The sequence below is a fragment of the Anticarsia gemmatalis genome, chromosome W (assembly GCF_050436995.1).
Source record: "Anticarsia gemmatalis isolate Benzon Research Colony breed Stoneville strain chromosome W, ilAntGemm2 primary, whole genome shotgun sequence".
NCBI classification, from domain to species: Eukaryota; Metazoa; Arthropoda; class Insecta; order Lepidoptera; family Erebidae; genus Anticarsia; species Anticarsia gemmatalis.
Genome location: NC_134775.1, coordinates 1,167,124 through 1,174,623, shown reverse-complemented (window position 1 = coordinate 1,174,623; position 7,500 = coordinate 1,167,124). Strand labels below are relative to the sequence as shown.

General features: G+C 53.1%; 1 long non-coding RNA gene and 1 other non-coding gene across 3 annotated transcripts in view; one reads left to right on the top strand and one right to left on the bottom strand.

Moving 5' to 3' along the window:
- LOC142985801 (uncharacterized) overlaps window positions 1-7,500 on the bottom strand; it is a 113,860-nt gene that overhangs the window by 47,353 nt on the left and 59,007 nt on the right. For both annotated transcript variants that reach the window (XR_012960276.1, XR_012960275.1), the window contains one exon: window positions 4,664-4,829. This is a non-coding gene — a long non-coding RNA (uncharacterized LOC142985801). The remainder of the gene's footprint in view (window positions 1-4,663; window positions 4,830-7,500) is intronic.
- Window positions 6,613-7,500, top strand: part of LOC142986058 (small subunit ribosomal RNA) — a 1,902-nt gene continuing 1,014 nt past the window's right edge. The window contains exon 1 of the ribosomal RNA XR_012960304.1: window positions 6,613-7,500. This exon is cut by the window's right edge and continues 1,014 nt beyond it. This is a non-coding gene — a ribosomal RNA (small subunit ribosomal RNA).

Below are 7,500 nucleotides of genomic sequence, written 5' to 3'. Positions count from 1 at the left end.
ACCTATCCATGGTACTGGACACCCTGCGAGGAGAACGAGTACTGGTCGGCGCGGATACCAACGCGCACTCTCCCATGTGGCACTGCTCGCCCCGGAACTACCACGGCAGAGGCCACGACGTCCTGCATCGCCGGCAGTCCATGGAGGACTTCATCCACAGCCGGCAACTCACTGTGGTCAACGCGCCGGGGGAGCCCCCCACCTTCAGCACCGCGAATGGGTCCTCCAACATCGACCTGACCCTCACCACGGGAGGGGTGCACGTGAGCCACTGGCGAGTGCACGCCGACGTCAGCAGCAGCGACCATCGCCTCATCACTTTTTTAATAGCAGGTTCGAACGCCCGCACGAACGCCGCTGCGACCAAGCCTGCGGAGGAAGAACCGAGGAGATACCGAGAGCGCGGTGCAAACTGGAAACAATTCCAGGCGGTGATCCATCTGCGAACGGGAAGGCTCGACTTTAACAAGCCCGCTGAACAGGTATGCAGATCCTTCACTGACATTATAACCAAATCTTGTATGGAACACCTAGGTACATGTAGCGAACGGAAGCGTGAAAGAGGATATGAATGGTGGAATCCAGCCCTCGACGCTGCGAGGAAGCTGTGCAACAGGGCCAGGAAGTCGTGGCAACAGTCGCGCCGTAGGGGCTCTGCTCTCGTCGAGCAGGACAAGCGACACTACTCGCAGTGCCGCAGTAGGTACAGGGGAATGATGGAGAAGGCGCAGTCCGACTTCTTTCGCGAACTAGCCGGCACGGGCAACCGCGATCCTTGGGGGCTGGCCTACCGAGTGGCCAGCGGTAGATTCCGCCCACCGGCGAACGTTATCAACGGCACGAAGTTCGCGGAAGGATTCGCGGGGGACGCGCGGACCGCAATGCGCTCACTGGTCTCGGCTCTCTGCCCAGACGATAACGTCTCAAAGGACTCTCTCTACCACCGCCAAGTGCGACTGCTTGCGGCCTGCGCCCCCCAAAGTCCTAATGCGCCTCCTCCGTCACAGCAGACTGTGAAGAACATAGTATGGGCGCTGCCCAACACTGCTCCGGGTATCGACGGTGTAACTGCCCGCATCGTAAAAAATGTGTGGCACGCAGCTGGCTCCGAGCTAACGCGCATGTTCGGCCTATGCGTCGAGGAGGGGACCTTTCCTGATGCGTGGAAGGACGGGAGGCTGATCGCTCTGCCGAAAGGCAACGATCGACCGCTGACCGATCCTAAAGCGTATCGCCCCATCACGCTCCTTCCGGTTCTGGGCAAAATCCTTGAGCGGGTTATACTACATTGCGCACCCACCATCTCACGCAGCATCTCCTCATGTCAGCACGGGTTCACTCGCGGACGCTCCACGCTAACGGCTCTGCACTCTCTCCAGGAGTCAGTCCACAACAGCCCAAGCAAGTACGTGCAAGCGGTATTCTTGGATATCTCTGGTGCATTCGACAACGCATGGTGGCCCATGATTCTGCTTAAGGCAAAGAACTCAGGCTGTCCGCCCAACATCTACAGGATGTTGGTTGCTTACTTCACTAGACGCCGCGTTGGGTTCTTCGTCGGCGGCGAAATCGTGTGGAAACAATCAACTATGGGATGCCCGCAGGGCTCAGTCTTGGGTCCCTCTCTGTGGAACCTCCTTATGGACGATTTGTTTCGGCTGCCATACCCGAACGGAGTACAGCTGGTCGCGTACGCGGACGATGTAACGATACTCATTGAGTCCAACTCACGGGCCGGCATCGAGGCATCGGCCTCATGCGCCATGGCGCTAATTGAAGCATGGGGCGAACGCAACCGCCTGGGCTTCTCCCCCTCCAAGTCATACTCCCTGACCATGAAGGGGAAGATGCCCGGGCGTCCGCCAACCATCAGACTCAATGGGGTCTCAGTCAAAAGCGTGACTTCGACCAAGGTTCTGGGTGTGGTAATCGACACAAACCTGAGCTTTCGGGAACATGCTCTGTCCATAGGCGAGCGCGCCGCAGCAGCGTTCGGGAAAATGTCGCGTGTCTCCGCCTCATCCTGGGGAATCCGGTACAGAGCTTTAAAAGTCCTGTACCGCGGCACATACGTCGCGACGATCACATACGCGGCCGGATGCTGGTGGAGGCGCACGACCACTTACATGGTGAGAAGCGCGCTGACACGCACGCAGAGACCAGCACTAATACTGCTGACCAAGGCGTACCGCACTACGAGCTCAGCCGCACTGCCCGTCCTGGCAGGCGTTCTTCCAGCGCACCTCGAGGTAGCCCGTGCTGGTAGGATCGACGACATACGACACCTGCCTCGTGATGAGTTCAGAGCCGGATGCAAAATTATCGCACAGGAGACTGTTGCCTCCTGGCAACAGATTTGGGAAGGTGAGGAAAAGGGTAGGGAACTCCATCGGTACTTCCCGGACGTGTCGGCCAGACTTGAGGCAACTTGGGTCGAACCGGACTATCAAGTCTCACAGTTACTGACCGGGCATGGGTGTTTTAGGAATCGTCTGCACGCCCTAGGGTTAAGTAACGAAAGCGGATGTTACTGCGGCGATGCAGACGAAACTCTACATCACGCATTGTGGGAGTGTCGTCTATACTCCGAGTTTAGGGACCAGCTGTTGAATGGGATCACTCGACTGGAGGAGGGACCGGTGTACTACCGCGACCTCGTCAACTCCGAGGGAAACTTCCGCAGGTTTAGGACCTTCGCGCACCAGTGGCACAAAATAAGAGCCAGCCTAGAGGCCCTGCAAAGACAAGCGGTACAGCCAGGCGACGAAGTCAGCCGTAAATTGTGACGTCTTCCGCAAAAGGCGGTGGGACCGCAAGATAGTAGACGGCTGCCCTAGAAAGGGGAGAGTGCCTTCCGGGACAAGTTTGTAGGGAGTGAAGAAGTGCGCGTCGGAAAGAGCAAACGCAAGTACGACGCGCATCTCCCATGATTCGGTCCAAATAGCCGGACGGCTGGAGGGACCATGAGGAGGTGGTGGGATTGTCCCTATCTACTATCTAGCGAAACCACAGCCAAGGGAACGGGCTTGGGAGAATCAGCGGGGAAAGAAGACCCTGTTGAGCTTGACTCTAGTCTGGCATTGTAAGGAGACATGAGAGGTGTAGCATAAGTGGGAGATCGTTCGCGCGATCGTCGCTGAAAAACCACTACTTTCATTGTTTCATTACTTACTCGGTTGGGCGGAAGCGGTGCGCGGTCGATTATATCGGCGGGCGCACGGTGTTTCGTTCCAAGCGTGCAGAGTGGCGACGTGGCGGCAACGCTCGTCGCCGTACAACTCCCGCGTGATCCGGTTCGAGGACACTGCCAGGCGGGTAGTTTGACTGGGGCGGTACATCTGTCAAAGAATAACGCAGGTGTCCTAAGGCCAGCTCAGCGAGGACAGAAACCTCGCGTGGAGCAAAAGGGCAAAAGCTGGCTTGATCCAGATGTTCAGTACGCATAGGGACTGCGAAAGCACGGCCTATCGATCCTTTAGTATAAAGAGTTTTTAGCAAGAGGTGCCAGAAAAGTTACCACAGGGATAACTGGCTTGTGGCAGCCAAGCGTTCATAGCGACGTTGCTTTTTGATCCTTCGATGTCGGCTCTTCCTATCATTGCGAAGCAAAATTCGCCAAGCGTTGGATTGTTCACCCATCAAAAGGGAACGTGAGCTGGGTTTAGACCGTCGTGAGACAGGTTAGTTTTACCCTACTGATGGCTTGTCGTTGCGATAGTAATACTGCTCAGTACGAGAGGAACCGCAGTTTCGGACATTTGGTTCATGCACTCGGCCGAGCGGCCGGTGGTGCGAAGCTACCATCCGCGGGATTATGCCTGAACGCCTCTAAGGCCGAAGCCAGCCTAGCCGAATCCGGCAAGGATATGCTCACTGTGGAGCCCCGAGAGTCGGGAGGCTCTAAACAATGTGACTTTACTAGTCGCGCTTCACCTCGTGAGGTGCGACGTCGAAGCCCATTTGGATCGCGGAGATCGATGCTGTCCGTTTAACGCGTGCATCACGGCTCCGAAGGTCCGAATCTACCTCAGTTCGATGTCGGGGCTCGGAATAGTCTGTAGACGACTTCCGTTCCTGGCGGGGTGTTGTGCTCGGTAGAGCAGCGTCGTGCTGCGATCTGTTGAGACTCAGCCCTACGCCAGGTGATTCGTCCGAGGACGATGATGATATATTGTTGTATATAACGCGCGCAGCAGTGTGCGTTATATACAATATTATATACACGCACACATACGCGAACCGCGATGGTGTACGGTCGCGTTATAACACGAACACTCTCTGCTACAGTCTCTCTCTCTCTCTCTCTCTCTCTCTCTCTCTCTCTGTGTGTGTGTGTCGACCAACTTCGACAACGAGAAAACGAGAGAGAAAAAAAAAAAAAAATTAAAAATTTATAGGCGCGCGCGTAGCTCGATCTTTCATGTTGTGGGGCAATTTAATACACGAACCGAATAAACATCTAATACACTCGCTACACGCTCGCATGCGCATGCGCAGCCCGCGCGCTTTTAATACACGAACCAACCGCAGCGAGGTCTCATTGCATTGTTATGACGATGATGAATAATAAATAGCGTTATATAACCTCAAATCATTATACATACATACATACATACATACATACATACATACATACATACATAATAATAATAATATAACTCACCTTCATTTATTTTCCCCCGAGTTGTCCGAGTTGAGAGGTTTTCTCGCCCTCAAAGCGTGTGAGGGTGATGAAACTCACCCCAAGCTGAAAACATAAGTTTCGTTGCAACTTGCACTTGACTTAATTTTGTCGGCCGCCGCGTCACCCTTCTGCCCTCTCGGTGTCACTGAAAATCAGAACAGAACCAGAATTAATGTTTTGCCTTTTTTTTTTTTTTGGGACTGCGGTACGAAGGGGAACGGCGACGGGGGAGGGGGAGGGGGGGGGGGGGTGATAAGACCGGGGAGGGGGGGGGGTGCTCGCATGCACCCCCTCCTGCAATCAATATACGATCACACAATGACGCACCATAGCACTACCTCTACCCTCCCCCCCCCCCTCCCCTTAATCACCCACCGCCCCCTTGAACCCCTTTGCTCCCCCTCTCCCTCCCCGTCTACCCGCTATCACTGTAATAATACCCTGCCGATCCGACTACTGAAAAAACCCTCCTATATTCAGCAAATTAAGCCCCCCCCCCCCCCGCTCCCCCCTCCCCTCTTGGCCTGGGGGGGGGTGAGGGGTGAGACGTCGGAGGTCTGGGTAATTGTGTCATCGACAGGACAAAAACAAAATCCTGCTCGTCGAACACACATATGTATATTATTATGTACACACACACACGGCGAAACGCGCAAACCCGACGACACAGACTCTACGATTTGACATATGTGTACAGCGGTGCGATCGTCATTTGTTTCACGACAAACGACGATCGGCGGCGAGTGCGAGCGCGAGATAGAGCTGTTTCACAACATAGAGTCAGTCTCCGTCGTTTGTTTGTGTCTCACTTCGGCGACTCGACTCTGTGTTGTTGACGGGCGGCGGGCGCGCATCATCACGAAAAACACATATATATGCACCCCGAAAGAAATCAAAAAAAAAAGGTGTGCATATATATATGTGTTATAATCGTCTACGAATTGGACTGTGTGCTAGTGTTGTCATGTGTGTTTCTACTCTACACAGCAACATATGTGCACACACGAAGTAGTTGTACGATTATCACGAGTAGAGAGTGATGTATGTGCTTGACCGCGGCGGAGTGCTTTCGACGCGACGAATAAAATCTTTGCTATAAGAAAACACTCTCTCGACTCTCGTTCGTGTACCGTCCGTGAGTGTGCATTCGTTCGTTCGTTCGTTCGTTCGTTTGTTCGTTCGTTCGTTCGTTCGTTCGTGCGCCGCCGCTGTGCAGGCTAGGGCGACAACGCGTTCTTATTCGTTGTCGCTCTGTCATAAATATTTATCATCACTCTCGTTTGTTCGATAATAGAGAGTACGAGAAAGAGACGCTAGACTTTGCTACCTATGTATATATGTAATAAAGTCGCGTCGTTACAGACAGACAGGACGACTCGACTATCGTCGTCGTCGTCGTCGTCGTCGTCGTCGTCGTCGTCTCTCGTATTCTCTCGGATAAAACGAGAGAGATAGATGAATCTCTTTAACTGTGTGGGCCGACGGACCGTTGTGTATGCACGAGTCCGTATAGAATCGAAGCGGTCCCGAGAAAAATTATACTTACACCTCTATCTAGCGAGGCATTACTCTATAGACACCGGGCGGAATCGTGATTGTTTCACATCCGTATTGTGTTAAACGTTTTTTTAAATAAAATGTGAACGCGTCTCGGTACGAACGTTCCCAATTGGGGCCACGTCAGTGTGTCCTGAAAATGCAGGCGGGCAGCGGACGTTTGACGTGTTTGAGATACAACCGTTTCAAACGTTCGCCCGTCGGCGACCCCAAACTCTCTATGTGCGCACAACACTACATATATTTATTTACATGTGCGTGTTGTGTGTACGTTTTACAGAGCTCGCCCGTAACGCGTCGGCGTGATCTAGGATCGTCGACGCGCGGGATCGACGGAGTGCGCGCTACGAGCGCGTGTTCTATTCGATAGCTCCCTGGTTGATCCTGCCAGTAGTTATATGCTTGTCTCAAAGATTAAGCCATGCATGTCTCAGTGCAAGCCGTATTAAGGCGATACCGCGAATGGCTCAATATATCAGTTTTGGTTCCTTAGATCTTACTCAGTTACTTGGATAACTGTGGTAATTCTAGAGCTAATACATGCAATCAGAACTCTGACCAGTGATGGGATGAGTGCTTTTATTAGATCAAAACCAATCGACGGAGGGCCCCGCGTCTGAAGTCGTTAATTTTGATGAATCTGGATAACTTTTGCCGATCGCATGGTCCAGTACCGGCGACGCATCTTTCAAATGTCTGCCTTATCAACTTTCGATGGTAGTTTCTGCGACTACCATGGTTGTCACGGGTAACGGGGAATCAGGGTTCGATTCCGGAGAGGGAGCCTGAGAAACGGCTACCACATCCAAGGAAGGCAGCAGGCGCGCAAATTACCCACTCCCGGCACGGGGAGGTAGTGACGAAAAATAACGATACGGGACTCTTACGAGGCCTCGTAATCGGAATGAGTACACTTTAAATATTTTAACGAGGAACAATTGGAGGGCAAGTCTGGTGCCAGCAGCCGCGGTAATTCCAGCTCCAATAGCGTATACTAAAATTGTTGCGGTTAAAAAGCTCGTAGTTGCATTTGTGCGCCGCGCTGTCGGTGCACCGCATCCGCGGTGATACTGACACGTCTGCGGAGCATATCGTCGGTGAGCCGGCGGTAATACGCCGGTTCAATATCAAAATCCTATCGCGGTGCTCTTCGGTGAGTGTCGAGGTGGGCCGACAATTTTACTTTGAACAAATTAGAGTGCTCAAAGCGGGCTCAAAATGCTGCTTGAATATTTCGTGCATGGAATAATAGAATATGA